At 46.5% G+C, this 18,665-nt stretch overlaps 1 protein-coding gene across 2 annotated transcripts in view; it reads left to right on the top strand.

The window, feature by feature from the left end:
- Nucleotides 1-18,665, top strand: part of MYO3B (myosin IIIB) — a 474,261-nt gene that overhangs the window by 424,320 nt on the left and 31,276 nt on the right. The window lies entirely within an intron of this gene.

Below are 18,665 nucleotides of genomic sequence, written 5' to 3'. Positions count from 1 at the left end.
TGTTTAATTTCTTTAATAATTTTGTTGAGTGCACACTAAGGCAGTCAAAATACAGCTTAGTCAAAATATATCTTGGGGGCAGTGTTTTAACACAGAGGGTTAAGCTGGCATCCCATGTCACAGTGCTGGTTTGAGTCCTGGATATTCTGCTTCTGATCCAGCTTCCTGGGAAGGCAGAGGATGATGGCCAAAGTACTTGGGCCTCTGCCACCCACAATGGGAGACCCAGGTGGAGCTCCAGACCCGGCTGTTGAGGGCATCTGGGGAATGAACCAGTAGATGAAGATCTCTCTTGCTCATCTTCTCCCTCTCCCTCTTTCTCTCCTCTCTGTCACTATGCCTTTCAAATAAATTAATAAATCACTTTTATAATTTTTTAAAATAAAAAAACTTGTTACTTTCTGTAGTTAATGTCTATCAAAACCTCTGTCCAGGTTATGGCTAACTTGGAGAAGTGATTTATGAGGGATCATTATGAAGTTCATGGAGGGCAGGCATTTGGCACCCTGTGAATCCCCACTTGAAGTGCTCACATCTCATATCAGAGTGCCTGGCTAGAGTGCTGGTTCTGCTTCTAATTTAGCTTCCTGCTAATGCAACCCCTGGGAAACAGCACGTGATGGTTCAAGTACTGGGGTACCTGCTACCCATGTGGAAGACCCAGTTTTTACTTTCTGGCTACTGGCTTTGACCTGGCAAGCCCTGGCTGTTGTAGGCATTTGGACAGTAAACCAGCGAATGGGAGATCAATAATCAACCTCTCTCTGTCCTTTAAAAAAAAAACTCATGCATAATGTATATTATTTTTTAATTCCATGTTTCTGTGAACTTTGAAAGTACCCTCATACATACATACACACATATGTACATATAAAATATGTGTGTACATATATTCCAGTTTCCTTTATATATGTGTCTATATGTATATGTGCTAGGGTAATTCAAAGGCCTATGGAAAAATGGTATCAAAAGATAAATTTGGGGGCAGTGATATGGTACAGCAGGTTAAGCTGCCACTTGGACACCACAGCCCATACCAGAGGGGCGATTCAAGTCCCAGCACCTCTACTTCTGAGCAGTCTTCCTGCTAGTGCATCCTGGGAAGCAGCTGTTGATGACTAAATGCTTGGAACCCATCCACCCTTGAGGGAGACCTAGATGGAGTTACAAGTTCCTGCTTTCAGCCTGGCACAGCCCTAGCTGTTGGGGGCTTTTAGGGAGAAAACAAGCAGATGGAAGATCTCTCTCTTCTCTCTCATATGAAAATAAATATTTTCATTTAATTTTTAAAAATTTATTCTAAAGGCAGAGTTGGGAGTGGGGAGAGATCAACTCCCCAAATGGCTGCAATAGCCAGGACTAGGCCAGGCTGAAGCCAGGAACCAGGAGCTTCATCTGGGTCTCCCACATGGGTGCAGGGGCCCAAGCACTTGGGCCATCTTCCGCTGCTTTCCAAGGTGCATTAACAGAGAGCTGGATTGGAAGCGGAGCTGCCAGGACTTAAACTGACACCCATATGGGATGCTGGCATTGCAGGCAGTGGCTTAACTGCTACAACACAATGCTGGTCCCCTAAAATAAATATTTGTAATAATAATTTTAATAATTTAAATTATTTTAAATTAAAATTTTATAATTTATTTTGATAGAGAAATCGATACACAATTTTTCATAATACACATTTTCTATTAACTTTTCAAAGCCCTCCCTCATATTTAACAGAAATTGGAAATACATATGTGTGGACACATAACACTGGTACACATACTTGTAGAAGAAAAAGTCATAATACCACATTTGCTCTCAACATTTGAAAATGGACATTATCAAATTGGGCTTTTGGTTGCCTCATTAGTTCTCCCTCCCTCCTTGGAACCTTATTGTTTCCAACAGCCTCAGGCATGGATAATATTTTTCTTTCCTTAAGAAAATCTATTGACATAATTATTAATTTAGGTTTTTGATTGCTCTCCTTTGAGCACCAGTGGAATCCCGTGGACTTAAGATCTTGCACACTATCGATATGTGCCTGCAATTTTAGACCTTCACAAAGGAGAGGAGCCCAAAACTCTTGGGTCTCTGGGTTAAAGGTGCTTAGGGCCCCTCATGATCATGCGAAGTTATTTCAGAGTACTTTCTCTGAGATTAAAACCAAACAATCAAAAAGATGGCAGGGTTGCAAACCACACCTTTTCACATTTCAATGGACAAAGATTTTCTGTGAAAACATGAGGCTAATGTTGGGGGTTAGTGATGACAAATGCAAATGTTAAATGGCCTGGCGTGGAGAGAGGGTGAGACAAGATGTGACTTTTTCTTTTTGGGCAAATTTCTTCCATAGATTTTCAGCCCTGGAGCCACAGAACTTCAGAATTAAAAACACTCTTGTGACACAGCAGTTAAGCTGCTGCTTGAAATGCCCGCATCTCATCCGAAGTGCCAGGGTTCAAGTCCTGCTTCTGCTTTCAATCCAGCTTCCTTTCAATGGGCACTCAGGGAGGCAGCAGGTGATAACTCAAGGACTTGGGTCCCTGCCACCTATGTGAGAGATTTGGATGAAATTCCTGGCTTCAAGTGGCCATCCCTGTCTATTGCATGCATTTCGGGAATAAACCAGAGGATGGGAGATTTCTGTTTCTCTGTCCCTGCATCTTTCAAATAAGTGAAAATAAATACAATTTAAAATTTTATTTACTTATATATTTGAAAAGCGGACTGACAGAGAGAGGGAGAAACAGAGATCTTCCATCTACTATGTGCTAGTTTACTCCCCAAATGGCTACAAAGGCCAGCACAGGGCTAGGCCAAAGTCAGGAGCCTAGGACTCCATCCAGGTCTCCTGTGTGAGTGGCAGTGGCCCTGGTACTTGGGCCATCTTTTGCTGCTTTTCTCAGGTGCACTGGCAGGGAGCTGGATTGGAAGTGGAGCAGCCGTGACTCAAACCAGCGCTCATGTGAGGTGCTGGTGCTGGCTTAACCTTCTGTGCCATAATGTCAACCCAAAAAATAAGTAAAATTTTAAAAGAATGATTTAAAAGGATCTTAGAAATCATCTAGTCTGTCTTGTTTGACAGGTGAAGAACTAAAGCTCAGAGCATGTGATTGGCCCAAGGTCACCTCCTTTCTTTCTTTTCTTATTATCACTTTCCCAGTTCTTCTGCAAAAAGAATAACATCTGTGCAGAATGCACCAATGTTATGTAGTTAACCAATTAAAAAAACACATTTAGCTTGATAGTAGAAATCTAGAACAGCATAGGCACTTTGCTTCCCCACAGAACTTCCTGGCTCTGCTGTTCTGCCATTAACAGTCACTTCTACGGATCGAGCACCTACAGCACGCCACAAGAATACTTCAGAAAGTTCATGGGAAAGTGGAATTAAAAGATAAGTTTATTTTGGCATGAAAAATATTTGAAATCCATGCATTTTTTGTAATACACAGTTTCCATGAACTTGTTCTTTTTTTAAAAAAAAAGATTCATTCATTCATTCATTTAAAAGAGTGGTGGAGAGGGAGTGAGAGCAATAACAAGGAAAATCTTCCATCTAGTGGTTCCATCCCCAAATGGGCACATCACTCAGGGCTGGAGCCAAGCCACCAGGAACCAGGAACTCCATATTGGTCTCCACATGGGTGGCAGGGACTCAAGTACTTGGGCCATCATCTGCTCCCTTCCCAGGCACAGGGAGTTGGATCAGAAGCAGAGCAGCCAGGACACAAACCAGCAGTCCAATACAGGATGCCAGCATCGCAAGCAGCAGCTTCACCCGCTGCACCAGAACGTTGACTCCACCGTGAACTTGTGCAGACTCAGCATACATTATCTTATTCAAGCCTCACAGTACCCCTATTGAAAAAGTTTTTTTTTTTTAGATTTTTAGATTCCCATTTGCAGATGTGGAAAGTGAGGTAAAAAGAAGTCAAATCATTTGCGCCGAATCCCATAACGAATACTGGGATTCCAAATCTATCTGAATAAAAGCCCTTACCAAAGCCACACTCTCTCTTGCACATACAGTAAAATCACTCGTATATGTCCACCTTTTGTGGACAAAGGTGCTCTTTTTTTTTTTTTTTTTTTGACAGGCAGAGTGGACAGTGAGAGAGAGAGACAGAGAGAAAGGTCTTCCTTTGCCGTTGGTTCACCCTCCAGTGGCCGCCACGGCCAGCGCACTGCGGCCGGCGCACCGTGCTGATCCGATGGCAGGAGCCAGGAGCCAGGTGCTTTTCCTGGTCTCCCATGGGGTGCAGGGCCCAAGCACCTGGGCCATCCTCCACTGCACTCCCGGGCCACAGCAGAGGGCTGGCCTGGAAGAGGGGCAACCGGGACAGAATCCGGCGCCCCGACCGGGACTAGAACCCGGTGTGCCGGCGCCGCTAGGCGGAGGATTAGCCTAGTGAGCCGCGGCGCCGGCTCAAAGGTGCTCTTTTAGGACTGTTTTAGGTGGGCTGGTGTAGATATATCCCTAAGAAGCTCCAAGCAGAGTGAGGCTGAAGGGTGCAGGATTAACTTAGCAATAAGAATAAAGCTTCCCTTCAGAGACACTGGATTCAAGTGATTGAGGTTCCCTTTCATAAGCTCACCCACCCTGTGCCCTGGGTGAGTAGGAACGGGAGCTGAAGATCTGCAGAATTGACCTGCATTTATGGGGAGCAACTGGGAGCAACTCAGACTAGACTAAGTTACTCGAATTAAGACTTATTCTATGCATCTGCTCTCCCACAATATGGCGCTGGGAGAGGAGGAAACAGCTTCTACACAGCTGCCTCCAGTTCAACCAATAAACTGTAGGACCTGCTCCTGATTGGAGGAGAGCAGCGTACTCGGCGTGTGGGTAGCAGAGTTGGGATTGATGGAAGAGGACTATAAAGGAGGAGAGAGACAACATGCACGAGGAACATCTATTTGAAGGAACACCTGTGCAGCCCCCGAGAGAGCCGGCCGGCGGTGTGCCGCTCCCCCGCGGAAGTGGGGAAAGTGGCAGGGGGAACCGCCCTTCCACGGAGGTGGAAGGGACGGTAGCCAACCCAGGAAGAACCAGCAGCAAACCCGGGGAGGGCTGAGCAGACAAAAGAACAGCACAGGGTCCTGTGTCGTTCCTCCACGAAGAGGGGGAGCAACATGCATTAAGAAAAACCAGGAAGTATTTCCAAGCCTCTCCATAAACCAATGAGAAACCAGACATGTGGAGAAATTCTGAGATTTGCCATCATTTCTAGATGAAAATAAGATGTGTGTCTTAGTCTGTTTGAGTGACTATAGGTGATTTTTTTTAAAGGCTTATTTATTTGAGAGGCACAGTTACAGACAGAGTGAGGGAGAGACTGAGAGGTCCTCCATCCGCTGGTTCACTCCCCAAATGGTCGCAACACCTGGAGCGGGGCCAGGCTGAAGCCAGGAGCTAGGAGCTTCTTCCAGGTCTCCCATGCAGGTGTAGGGGCCCAAGCACTGGAACATCTTCCACTGCTTTCCCAGGCCATCAGCAGAGATCTGGATCAGAAGAGGAGCAGCTGGGACACGAACTGGTGCCCATTGAGGATGCTGGCGCCACAGGTGGATGCTTAACCTACCATGCCACAGCACCAGCCCCAACTCTGGTGGTTTATAAAGGACAGAAACTCATTGTCTAAGTTCTGGAGGCTGGAAAGTCCAAGAGTGAGGCCCTAGCTGGGTCCCTGCCTAGGGCCCATCCCTCCTAGGTGCCGGCTTCTGTGTGTCCTCACGTGGTAGGCAAGGGAAAAGAGGAAGACAACCTCCTTTTTTAATGGATTAGTCACCTCATGACCTGATCACTCCTTCTCCCAGAAGCCCTGTCTCTTAGAACCATCACCTCAGGGGTCAGGAGCCAGGCTCCAACATGAGCTTTGGACTGCCACTCTCATTCAGGCTGGGCGATGATGAGATGTGCAGAGAAAGCGGAAGAAAGACGGAGCACCTACTGTGTAGTGGGCTCCCTGCCGCGTGCTACTTGAGAGCCTCTCTTTCCGGCTGTCTCCCTCCCTGACATAGATTCACGAGGGCGGGGATCCTGCTCATTCTGCTTAGTGATGTATCCTTGGTGCCCGGCACATAGCCATGGCCGATGCCCCATAAACACTTCCTTTTGAATATATTAGCAGTCGACCCATTGACCAACTTTAAGGAGTCTTCTCTCTCTCTCTTTTTTTTTTTTTTTTTTTTTTTTTTGGGACAGGCAGAGTGGACAATGAGAGAGAGACAGAAAGAAAGGTCTTCCTTTTCCATTGGTTCACCCCTCAGTGGCCGCTGCGGCCAGCGCACTGTGGCCACCGCACTGCACTGATCCAAAGCCAGGAGCCAGGTGCTTCTCCTGGTCTCCCCTGTGGGTGCAGGACTCAAGGACTGGGGCCATCTTCCACTGCACTCCCGGGCCAGAGCAGAGAGCTGGACAGGAAGAGGAGCAACCGGGACAGAATCCAGCGCCCTGACGGGGACTAGAACCCCGGATACCGGCGCCGCAGGTGGAGGATTAACCTAGTGAGCCACAGCGCCAGCCAAGGAGCCTTCTCATCTCTTTTGTAAATAAGAAAACCGAGGTGCAGTGACCAAGAATAGCTTATGCAGGTTCATAGCTTACCTAAGTCTCCAGATTCCAAAGCCCCCAACCCCTGTCCACATTAGCACGGGGAAGGGGTGTCAGCAAGCAAATAAATAGACCTGATGATCAGCGTTCATCAACTCCCACCACCTAGCAAGAGCAGTAAAGGGAACTCGAGTGAGATCTGCTATTTCTAAAATGTTATTACTCTTGCAGACTGGAATCCACCTGCAATATACTGTGAAGGATCTAAATAATTAAAAGAGAACAGCACATCTTAAAATAAATGAGCTCCATACACTTGAACCTGACACAGCCTTGCCTTTCCACGGTTTTGTTTCCAGTGCTCTCTAATGTGCACCCTGGCAGTCATTAGCCTGGGGCGTCTGTAAGATTTTCCTGTATCATGTGACAGCTGACTGTTTCCCATCGAAAATTCCTACTCTTTCCTGGAGCTCGCTGATCTTAGCCATGCGCATCTTTATCGCCACACTGGAAGCCTAGGAGGACACCTCAAGCACCTTTGGTTATTCTCTCTCTTGTGAATAATCTTTATATGTTCTCCCAAGAGTGTAATGCATTTAGTCAAATTAACTTCCCCACTTTACAAATTAGAGGCATGTTTGCCCATACAGCTTAACCCATCAGGATGCTATAGTCAATGTCATTATATCGAGTGAGTTTCTGGCCAAAAGGAAAGAAATGGAAGTTGTAATTATTCTGTTTGTGATTTTTACCGGATTGTGGGAGTCCTGCAGATCATCCAGGAAACTCCATCACAGTCTTTCTGGGGGGCACATTCCTACCCTAACCCCCCAGAAAGTTCAGGTTCCAGGCCAGGGAGAGAGCTGGCCCCCAAGCCCCTCCCACCTTGCATGGTAGGTGGTCCTTCTGTTGACCATTCACTGCTTACAGCCCGTCTGCCAGGAAGTCCCCAGGCTGGCTTGCACCTAAGTTCAGCTGGCCCTGAGTACAGTGTCAACCATGCAGAACAGCATTGCTAACGGTTCCACATACCTCAGCACCAACACACATTCCTAATTGGACTGGATTTGGCCATGAAATTCCTTAATTCTGACTCGATGTGTTCTCCTGCCCAAAAGGTTCCCAGGGAGCAGAGCACTTCATTTAATAAGCATCTGTTCCTGTGTGCTGTTTCCGTCCTCTGGCCCCAACCACCACTGCCCCACACATCTCCTTCTGCCCTGCAGGGCTGGAGGGGCCCGTTAAGGGGTTAAGAACTGATGCATTGTGCAGAAGGCAACCTCCACACCGACTCATACTTGGGAAGCCTTTGTTGGTACCACATGGCCACCAGCCACGGGCCTGGGAAGTCAGCTTCCATTCCTACCAGGCAAGACCCTCTTCCTTTGCCAGCCCCTGCCAACCAGGTGCCAGGTACTACCTAACTCTTCTTGAGCCTCCCAGAGTTGGTTTTCTGCCTAAGGAGGAAAACATTCCTGGGTGGAGACTCTGTTTTAGGAGACTGGCACCAGAATGTTTGGCCTTGACTCCCAGCAACCTCGTCCCCCTTGAGGAATCTCCCTGCCACCTAGGAGGGAAGCAGCGCCACTACACAGGCAACATGGAGCGAGGCCTTAGAAGAGGCCCTGCCATGCTGATGCTGCTCAAAGACCTTGAGCCCGCCAAGCAAGGACTTGGGAGGCAGAAGGGCAGCAGGGAACAGGCCTGGTTGTGTTACCTGGCCCACCAGAGCACCCCTGCATCCTGCCTGTGTGTACGTGGGTGTGTGTGTGTGTGTGTGTGTGTGTGTCTGTTGCTTTTTCAGAAAGATTTCTTACCTATCTACCCATCTATTTCTTTGAAAGCCAGAGTGACAGAGAAAGAGGAAGAAGTAGGGGGAGAAAGAGAGGAAGAAGAAGAGGGAGAGATCAATCTTGCATCTGCCGGTTGACACCCCAAGTGACTGAAATAGCTGGAACTGGTCCAGACCAAAACCAAGAGCTAGGATCTTCCACTGGGTCTTCCAGATGGATGGCAGGGACCAAGCACTTGGACCATCTTCCATTGCCTTTCCTGGCTTATTGGCAAGGAGATGGATCAGAAGCAGAGTAGGCAGTGCTTAAACCAGCACTCTGGTAGGAGATGCCAGTGTCACAGCAGAGGATAACCTGCTTCAGCCCCTGGATCCTGCCTGTTGTCCAAGCAGGGTTCTCTACCCTCCCGTCAATTCTCTGAGTCTCTAAATTCCTTTCAATTAGTTTCTTTTTGGCTTAACATGGTCTCAGTTGGTTTCTGATGACTGCAACCAGGAACCCTGGCTGATTATGACATTAACCTCACTGTGAATGAATCTTCTGGTCAAGCAGATATTAGAGTATCTGTTATTGGTGTTTCTGCTGCCAACATTTGTGGCTCTGTTGTTCTGCTCTTTATTTCTCAGATAACTAAAAAAAGCTTTGCCCTAAATACAATGATTTATAATAAGATGGCTGGAGAAAGATCAGGACAATGTTGGATTAGGGAACAAACATTTCTAAAAAGGTCTGGTTATGCAACCTATTTCTTAACATAGCATCCAGACATCATAATCATTGCATTTGGGAACAGCTGAATGATTGATTTTGCAGAAAATATTTGTTGTTTAATTACAGTATCATCTGGATTTTTTGGCAACCAACAGACGCCTAAACAGACTAGAAGCACCATCTTGAGAAACTTGTGATTTGCTTAGTGTGCTTTTAATTTAGAGCATATGGCTTCACATTCAACGGCAGTGTCCAAAATGAAGACATTGGCAATGAATCACTCTATTGGAGAAAACACAGTGCTCCTAGAGCAGGTCTTTTGGTGTGTGTACTCAAATGGTTCTGTTTAGAGGCATAAACACGCAGCCGCTCTCTGTCTTAGCCGGGTGTTCCTGGGATGCGTGTGACATCAAAGCGCCTCCCGAACGAATTCCCCGGCAATGGACGGGGCTTGGCACTGTGGCTTGCCTCCATCTGAAAAAACAGAGCACACGTTGGTCACTGGAAAGGAGGATCCAAGTGAATCTCTTGAATCGAATGATTGGAAGATCATTTAATTTGTGGCCACTCTTCCTTCTTCAGTCCCTTGGGAAGCTCACCTATCCTCTATGGAAAGTCAGAATCGCAATCTTTCCACTGAGTACCATGCTTGGGGCTACAGGTGGCAAGCCTGGGGCCACTGAGACCACATGTGTTCTACCCGGTGGAGAGGGATGGCCCGTAAGTACATAGAGCATAGTGGTGAGAACGTGAGCTATAGAGTTAAGTGGTCCAAATTGAATCCCCATTTCCTAGTTACACAGACTTGACTAAAGTGGTTCTGAACTTCAGATTCTGAATGTATAAAATGGGAGTAATAGTAAAATATCTTCCAGAGTCGAATAAGAATTAAGTGAAATTACTCATATCTAGAGCTAACTAAGAATTTGATGCCCAGTGTAAGCTGCAATAATAGAACTTACTGTCCTTGTAAGTATTATCAAAGGCAGGATCTCTTTCTTTAAAAAAAAATATTTATTTGAAAGGCAGAGTTACAGAGAGGCATGAGAGAGAGGTCTTCATTCTGCTGGTTCACTCCCCAAATGGCCACAATGGCCTTAGCTGGGCCAATCCAAAGCCAGGAGCCAGGAGCTTCTTCTGGGTCTCCCACATGGGTGCAGGGGCCTAAGGACTTGGGCCATCTTCCGTTGCTTTCCCATGCCACAACAGAGAGCTGAATCAGCAGTGGAACAGCTGGGACTCGAACCAATGCACATATGGGATGCCGGCACTGGAGCTAGTGGCTTTACTTGCTATGCCACAGCGCCAGCCCCAGGAAGGCTCTCTCACCTCCACCTCTTTACCTCAGGTCCTGCCACACCTCTGCTTAACTTTAATACACATTTAGTAAAGTGCCTACTGTAGGCTTGGTCCCCTGGGCTGGATGCCTTTATATACTTCTCAAAGTGTTGTGTGGCTTGGAAAGATAGTTTCTGGCTCCTGGATAGGCCGTAGAATATCTGGGAACTTCCATGGGAAATGGAGGCTGTAGGAGCACCTAAGGAGAGGTGACATGGATGGGTGGGTTGGGGCCAGGCCGAGTAAAGATGAGAGTGGGCCAAAGGTGTTCACATCAGCAACTAATGCATATACCTAGGGCTTTTTAAAATATGATTTGAGTCTACAAGACTGATATCCCTATCTTTTAGTCTTTAGTAAAATAAATTGGTATGTGGAACTGGCGCTGTGGCATAGCAGGTAAAGCCACCACCTGCAGTGCTGGCATTCCATATAGATGCCGATTCAAGACCTGGCTGCTCCACTTCTGATCCAGCTCTCTGCTGTGGCCTGGGAAAGCAGTAGAAGATGCCCCAAGTCCTCGGGCCCCTGCACCCACATGGGAGACCTGGGAGAAGCTCCTGGCTCCTGGCTTTGGATTGGCTCAGCTCCAGCCATTGCGGCCATCTAGGAAGTAAACCAGTGGATGGAAGACCCTCTCTCTCTCTCTCTCTCTCTCTCTCTCTTTCTGCCTTTCAAATAAAATAAATAAATCCTAAAAAATAAATAAACTGATGTGCAATGCACAGAGAAAACTTTGGGGAAGAAGACTTGCTGGCCGGCTGTTAACACTGATGCTGTGAGCTCTTTTCAGCATTTCCACAGCGACCTCTCCAGATTTCCAACATTTTATATTTTTGTAGAAATTTAGTAATTCTAAGGGATTCATTGTCATGAAAAGCAAAATAAATGAAATGTCAAATACCTACATAACACAAGTCGGAAGTGATATTCATTTTGTCATATTTTCCTGACCTCCTTGGAGATTTTCTTTAACCTTACCCAAGGTCTTGCCCCCCCCCCCCCTTCTCCATAGAAGCAGCTGTGTCACCAGTTCAGCTCAGCCTTCCAAATCCTCTTCTGTTTTACCTGTATTTCTCGATAATCAATTTGTGGTGCTGGTCTTTCTTAGCATTTTTGTAAATTGTATTTTTTAAATATGCTGTGTAGTATTTTAAAAAAAAAAGAGATCGCTTCCATGTTTCTCTGTTTACTGTTTTCAGCATTTCTCCCTATACCATCTTCATTTCATGTCCAAGACATTCCCCCTCTGCCCTTTTTCATGTTTGGGCCACCTTCTAGCTCGTCACCACCTGAAAGATTGGACTAGAAGCTAAGGCACAGGATTCCATTAGGAGCAGTAGCACCTGTTTGGCCACTGTCCAGGCAGTTCTGTCAAAGGAGAGGCATTTTTTACAATGTACTCAGTCTGCTTTATTCTCTCCAAAGAGCACCTTGGGTAGAAAACCTCTTCCTCCCAAAGATCTCTAACAGTTCCTTACTTGTTAGGCACAGTGATCTGTTGTTAAATATAGACATTACAAATCGTTTTTTTTTTTTTTTTTTTTTTTTTTTTTTTTTTTTTGGACAGGCAGAGTGGACAGTGAGAGAGAGAGACAGAGAGAAAGGTCTTCCTTTGCCGTTGGTTCACCCTCCAGTGGCCGCCACGGCCAGCGCACTGCGGCCGGCGCACCGTGCTGATCCGATGGCAGGAGCCAGGTACTTCTCCTGGTCTCCCATGGGGTGCAGGGCGCAAGGACTTGGGCCATCCTCCACTGCACTCCCTGGCCACAGCAGAGAGCTGGCCTGGAAGAGGGGCAACCGGGACAGAATCCGGCGCCCCGACCGGGACTAGAACCCGGTGTGCCGGCGCCGCAAGGTGGAGGATTAGCCTAGTGAGCCGCGGCGCCGGCCACAAATAGTTTTCCCACCTTATCGCTTGCCTTCTAATTTTGTTTGGGTCCTTTCTGTTGTTTTTGTTGGTTTGCTTCTGCTGTTAGAAGGGCTTTTTCCTTCTCCTTTTAGTACAGTCAGCTCAGTACTCTAGAGCGCCTGCCGCCGGTCTCATGCTGACAGATCTTTCCCACCCTGAGATTCTTTATCCAACTCTATTTTCTTTTATCATTTCTCAAACTTTTCGGTATTTAGCTTTTATATAAATATCCTTAAAATGTTTGTCTTTAAACAATCTACGTACCCAGCATGCATTAGTAATTTCTTGAATCCATCAATCATGGCTGAGTATTTTCCCTTCTTGGAGGCCTGGCCTTGCTGCTCTGTGATGGTTATGGCTCACGGAGGACCCAGAGAGGCAAAAGCAGTCCACACAGTGAGAGCAGCACTGAGCTCTGAGGACGGTGGCTTCTCTGTTCTCATGTGGCCTCGTGATTTGCTTCGTACACTTTGCTGGCCTAGCCTTTGCATTTAGGTTTTCAGCTGTGTGTGTAAGAACATCTTTCATGAGGTGAATCACTGCCAAGTAATGGGATTTGTGTTCTCAAGGCTGCCAGGACAGAAGAAAGATTAGGATTCACTCTGGGTCCTTTTCCTTCCTCGTTCCTGCTGTTCTCACTCTAGCCCGAGCTTTCATCACCTCCACTGGACGGCTGCCGTGTCCTTTTTGATTCTCTCGCCCTCACCCCTCCCCTAATTTATTCTGCCTCCTGATCAGAGCCTCTGTGTTCCCCCAGGGCCCGCGCCATAAAAGACTACATCCTGAAGAATGGCTTCCAAACCTTCACAATCAGACGTTGTTTTATGTCTCCACCCTACCATCTCCACCTTCTGCCCCTGAATCAGGCCTTCCTAATTGGGGATGCCACTGGGGGGAGGCGCGTGGGCACTTGAACTGCCCCCAGCACGGTGAGGGCCATGAAACATCTCTTCCCAAATAAAAGTAGTAGTATTGTTTGACGTGGAAAATGTTGTCCATGTAATATAAAAGCACCTTCAGGGAAGTTTGCTGTGTTGAAAAATAATCTAGTAGCATATTATCCAATATAGCATATTATCTGTGTACTTGCTATATAAGACATTGTTTACTCCCCAGATGCCAGCAGGGCTGGGCCAAAGCCAAAGCTGAGAATCAGGAACTCAATTCAGGTCTCCCATGTGGGAGGCAGAAACTCAGTTCTTGAGCCATCACCACTGCCACCCAGGGTCTGCATTAGCAGGAAGCTGGAGTTAGGGGCCAGATCCGGGAGTTGAACTCAATATGGGACATGGGTGTCTTAACTGCTAGGCTAAATGCCCATTCCGATGTAAGCCACTATGAATCCACTCGATGGTGATTATTCTAAAGGATTGTTTTTCTAAATGTCATAAACTTTCATTTTTTTTTCTCTTCATTATCTCTGTGGCAGAGCCTAGTGTCAGTGATGTCTCTGGTTTTCATAGATGAAAGACTCACAAAACATCAGACATTTGTGTTTATCACAAAATAGGAAAATACTCGTTCTTCCCAATTCAAACTTCTTTGGGATTTGAGATGACAATTATTTAATTAATATTGTAAAAAGTTTTGTGTGTTCTTAGACAAAGTTTTGTATAGCCATTCACAGAAATTTTCGGATTGTGGCCTTAAAGAACTAAAAAAAAACCTGAAGTTTCATCAATTGAAAACATCTTTTTTTTTTTTTGGACAGGCAGAGTTAGACAGTAAGAGAGAGACAGAGAGAAAGGTCTTCCTTCCATTGGTTCACCCCCCAAATGACCGCTATGGCCGGCGCCTGCGCCTATCTGAAGCCAGGAGCCAGGTGCTTCTTTCGGGTCTCCCATGCGGGTGCAGAGCCCAAGCACCTGGGCCATCCTCCACTGCCTTCCCAGACCACAGCAGAGAGCTGGACTGGAAGAGGAGCAACCAGGACAGAATCGGTGCCCTAACCGGGACTAGAACCCAGGGTGCCGGCGCCACAGGTGGAGGATTAGTCTAGTGAGCCATGGCGCTGGCCCAATTGAAAACATCTTAAATAATGGCACACCATAAATAGAATCCTACGAAGGCATGAAAAAGAATGAGTTATATCAATATTTTTCTTTATAGAAAAAAACTCCATATTATATTGAAAGGTTAAAAAAAAGCAAGGCACAGAGTTAAATAGCTCACATTTGAGGGTTTTGTTTGTGTTTTTTCTTTTTCCAGAAGGCAAATACAGCCTTAGAATGTTGTTACTTAGAATTTATCACCTGAGACAGTAATGTTTTGGTCTGCAGCAGGGACTAGAGTTCTGGGGAGGATGTGTTCATTCTATAATATTTTGTGCTAGTTCACTTTTTTCCTATACCTAACGTATGTGAATTTTTTTCAATTAAGAATGTTAAACATTTTTGACCAAAATTGGTAATGAAATTTTATCCCCACTTACTATAATCCTTGAGCTAAGAGGGAACTGAGGCTGTATCAAGAGAGTTCAAGGTCAGCATTTGAGAGTAAAAAAAATTTGTCACACTTCAAGTTAAGAAGGGAGGCAGGTGTTGTGGTGCAGTGGGTTAAACTGTCATTTGGGACACCAGCTTCTCGTATCAGAGTGCCTGGGATGGATTCTTGCCCTTGCCTCCAATCCAGCTTCCTGCTAATGCCCATCCTAGGAGGCAACAGGTGATGGCTCACTGGGTCCCTGCCACTCGGGAGATCCGGATTGAATTCAGGTTCCTGGCTTTGACCTAACACAAGTCTAGGCTACTGCAGGCATTTGGGTATGAACCAGCAGATGGAAGATTTCTCTCTCTCTCTCTCAAATCTTTTCAAATAAATAAAAATAGAGTTCAATTTTTTAAAAAGAGAACATTCTTCAATGACTGCATATCATCAGAAATCACAGACAAGAAAAGGTAAAACAAGGACAAAAAGAGCTGTATTAACTAAAGCAACATGCAGAGTCTACTTCCAGAAATACAGGAAAAGAAAGTGGAAGAGAAGATGATCTGAACAATAGTTTAGAAAGAGGTTGTGGGGCCGGCGCTGTGGCTCAGTAGGTTGGTCCTACACCTGCGGCTCCAGCATCCCATATGGGCGCTGGTTCTAGTCCTGGCTAGAACCGATCCAGCTCTCTGCTATGGCCTGGGAAAGCTGTAGAGGATGGTCCAGGTGTTTGGGCCCCTGCACCCATGTGGGAGATCCAAAAGAAACTCCTGGCTCCTGGCTTGGGATCAGCACAGCTCCAGCTATTGCAGCCATTTGGGGAGTGAACTAGCGGATGGAAGACCTTTCTCTCTGTCTTTGCCTCTCACTTTCTGTAATTTTACCTCTCAAATAAGTAAATAAAATCTTAAAAAAAAGAAAGGAAGGAAAGAAAGAAGAGGCCGCATAATGCAGGTGTGTGCATTTATCACCAGGTAGCTAGTTCTCAAGTCTTCCTTTCTGCAGATGGTAGAAAACAATCTCGTACCTTCCAGATGAACTCAGTGACTTCCAAAATTTTTTCACAGTCTCTCTTTAATAAGTGCTCTGTTAATTCAGGCTTTCCTCTCCTCACTCATGTTCTCCTATCCCCTTCTTAGCCAAATTCTAGAACATTGTTGATGTGCTTTTTGTGTTTCCTCACCAGCAGAACACCCTGGAGCCCAACTCTCTTGAAACACACTGTCAGGGTCACTGAAAACCTCCAGGCTGCCGGGTTTAGAGGACTCTCTCTTTTCTTTTATTAGTATTAGTATTATAGTATTAATACTAATATTAGTATTGAAAGGCAGGGAGATAGAAAAAAGAAAGATCTGTCATTTGAGGGTTCACTCCCCAAATGCCTAGAACAGCAGGGCTGGTTCAGGCCTAAGCGAAGATCTGGGAACACAATTCAGGTCTCCCGCATGGGTGGCAGGAACTCAACTACTTGAGCCATCACCACTGCCTCCCAGGGTACACGTTAGCAGGAAGTTAGAATCAGAAGCAGAGCCAGGATTTGAATGCAGGAACTCCAATATAGGATGTGGCTGTCCCAAGTTGTGACTTAACTGCTGTGCCAAACACCCACCCCTTCCCGGTCCTTGTCTTATCCCTGTCAGCAGCATGGCCGAGGCTGACCCCCAGCAGCCTTCTTAAGCCAGACTCTGTTCTGAGCTTCTGGCTCCCCTCCCCCAACCTTGTGATTGTTCTTTGCTTGCCACCAAATCCTCTAGCTGCAAGAGGTCTCAGACATCAGCACACTTTTCTTCCTCTTCCTCTGCCTTCATTCCTCCACCCTGAAATTCCACTGAAATGTTCACGACTCCCCAGCTCACCCGTCCAGCCCACATTGTTTTTCAGGGCTGGAGCTCCCCACTTGACATTGGCATTCAGATGTCTCACAGGCATCCCATGCTTAGCATGTGCAGAACTGAGCTCTTGACGGCCTCTATGTCTCACAAAGCTTCATCCCCAGCGTGGTGTCCCCTATTTCAATAAGTGGCGTCACCATCCACCTAAGGACTCAAGGCAGAGTCTAGAAGCCCTTCTTGATCCCTCCCTTTCTTTCAGCTGGCACACCCAGTCCATCAGCAAGTCCAAGTGTTGCTCTCCTGCACACATCTTGGTTCTTTCCACCTCTTTTCCTCTTTGATGGTCCTTTGTCTGGAGGTGCATCACTTCTGGCACTCAGTCACCTCATCCCTGGTCTCCCCATTTCAATTCTTGCGCGTGTGTGGGGCTCCTAGCAGAGAGAACAATCTGTGTTAAAGAAATAAGCTTTGCCAGTAGGTGTTTACCGTAGTGGTTAAGATACTGCTTGGGACACTGGCATCCCATATTGGAGTTCCTGGGTTTGAATCCCGGCTCCAGTTCTGATTCCAGCTTCCTGCTAACGCATGCCCTAGGAGACATTGGCTCAAGTAGTTGGGTCCCTGCTTCCCATGTGAGAGTCCCATATTGAATTCCTATCTCCTGGCTTCAACCTAACCTAGCCCTGGTTGTTGTGGGCATTTAGGAAGTGAAGCAGCAGATGGAAGATTCTCTCTCTCCTCTCTCCTCTCTCCTCTATCTCCCTGCCTCCCTCCCCCCTTTCAAATATATACAAACTAAAAATTAAAAAAAAGAAGCTGCCTCGAGTCTTTTTATTCCCATTCTTCTTCAGCAGCTCCCCACTGAGTTAAAATTACATTCAGACTCCTCCGTGGCCATTGAAACCCTGTGCGAGTGTGACCTGGCTGTCCCCCTGCTTCTCCAACTTTACCTCGTGGCAGGTCCCTCTTCAGCCTCGCTGGTCAGATCTGCTCTCTCTGGGTGGGGCCTTTGCATATGCTGCTCGCTCAGCCCGGAAGGCTCCTCTCCACAGCACATGCTGGCTCTTGTCTTCCTTTAGGCTCCAGCTCCTACCAGCATATCCTCTAGTGCCCTTTCCTAATTCCAACTTACAACAACCCACTTATTTCTTATCTGCATTTTTCGTAATTTATAATAATTTACCCATCCAAGGTTGGACTCCATCACCAGAATGAATGAAATCTCCACAAAGGTGGAGGGCATGCCTGTCTTGCTCATCAATGCATCCCTAAAAACCAAAACCTGGAAGACACTCAATCCATAGTGAGTACTGCTGGAGAATTAGGAATATGTATTTTTGGGCACCCATTCTTCCAACTCTGCTATGAGGTCTTTATATTAAAGAGTAGGGGGCAGTTGTTTAGCCTAGCAGTTTAGACAGTGGTGCCCCACATGGGAGTATCTGGGTTCAATTCCCAGCTCCAGTTTCTGGTTCCAGCTTGCTGCTATGTGGACCCTGGGAGGCAGTGGTGATGACTCAGGCAGTTGGGTGGTTTCCACCCACAAGGGAGTCCTGGATTGAGTTACTGGCTCCCAACTTCAGCCAGGCCCAGCCCAGCCCTGGCCATTGCACACACTTGAGGAGTAAACCAGCAGATGGAAGCTTACTTTCTCTCAAATAAATAAAAAGTTTAGTGGAACAGTAGCAGTAAAAGATTTTCATAAAAGAAAAAAGGTAGTTGGGCATTGTAGTGTGGTGACCTAAGCTGCTATTTGGAATGTTCAAATCCCAGCTACTCCACTTCTGAGCCATCTTCCTACTAATGTGTCTGGGAGGCAACAGATGATGGCCCAAGTACTGAGGTTCTTGTCACCCATGTGGGAGACCTGATGGAGCTCCACTCTTCTGGCTTCAGCCTGGCCCTGCCCTGGCTATTGCAAGCATTAAGAGAATGATGAGCTCGCTCTCGTGCTCTCTCTCTCTCTCTCTCTCACTTGATTGCTCTCTCCCACCCCACCCCAGCCCACCCTACCCCATCCCTTTCTGTCTTTCAAATCAATCAATCAATCTCTTTTTAAAAAATCAGGAATTCTAGAGAATGACAAAAATCCTTCACATTGCTTGTGA

Source organism: Oryctolagus cuniculus, chromosome 3, assembly GCF_051225735.1.
Source record: "Oryctolagus cuniculus isolate XC-2025 breed Fujian yellow rabbit chromosome 3, ASM5122573v1, whole genome shotgun sequence".
Lineage (NCBI taxonomy): Eukaryota > Metazoa > Chordata > Mammalia > Lagomorpha > Leporidae > Oryctolagus > Oryctolagus cuniculus.
Note: the sequence above shows the minus strand (reverse complement) of the source record. Positions and strands in the feature narration are given on the sequence as shown.